Genomic DNA, 789 nt, shown 5'->3' with positions numbered 1-789 from the left:
GGGCTTTGCCGTCACTTTTATTTATACACTATATGTTTATACCATTTCGTTCAGATGTGTATAATTGTGGCGTTTATTTTTTATGAATTATGAAGATGTTGTTTCTTGCTTTTGAGGATCCAATCTTATCATTGACTGATATTGTTTCCAATACATTTATTGTATTATAGATTTTCTAATTAACTGCTTATGTAAACTCTTCATACGTTGATGTTGCAATAATAAGTTATTTTTTAAAAATATCTTCTGTGTAATTGATTATGTTTGGATGCCCATGTTTTGGTCTAATATCAATAAGATCGTTTCTGTTTTTCTTTAGTTGGCTTTGAAATCAATATTGAGTTAAGCAAATACTGGGTGAAATTATGGTGTTAATAAGTAATATAAATTATTATGTATATATTGTATATATGTGACTATAAATTTAGCTAACTAAAAAATTATGTAATATTTAAATACAATCTTGAACATATATATATATATATATATTTTATTTGTGGGAGGAATGTATGAAATTATTGGATAGAAGTTATTTTTGAGTTAAATGACCTTTAATGTCTTTAAAGTGAGTTAAATATTAATAAATTTTTATATGTGTCTTGACTTTTTTAAAAAGGAATACCAAGTGTTTCCTTCCAAATTTGAAGTGATATAGTATTTTAGTTTTCTTATATGATTTTATGAACTTCAATGTAAAAGTTTTTCAAAGTAATAAGTACACTCACTGATTGAATTATAAAATTTGGAGAAATGTTTATTTCGTTTAATCATCTGCTCTTTTAAATAAAT

The sequence above is a fragment of the Camelina sativa genome, chromosome 17, assembly GCF_000633955.1.
Source record: "Camelina sativa cultivar DH55 chromosome 17, Cs, whole genome shotgun sequence".
In the NCBI taxonomy this organism is placed as follows: Eukaryota; Viridiplantae; Streptophyta; class Magnoliopsida; order Brassicales; family Brassicaceae; genus Camelina; species Camelina sativa.
The sequence above is the reverse complement of the archived record's forward strand: the minus strand, read 5'-3'. Positions refer to the sequence as shown.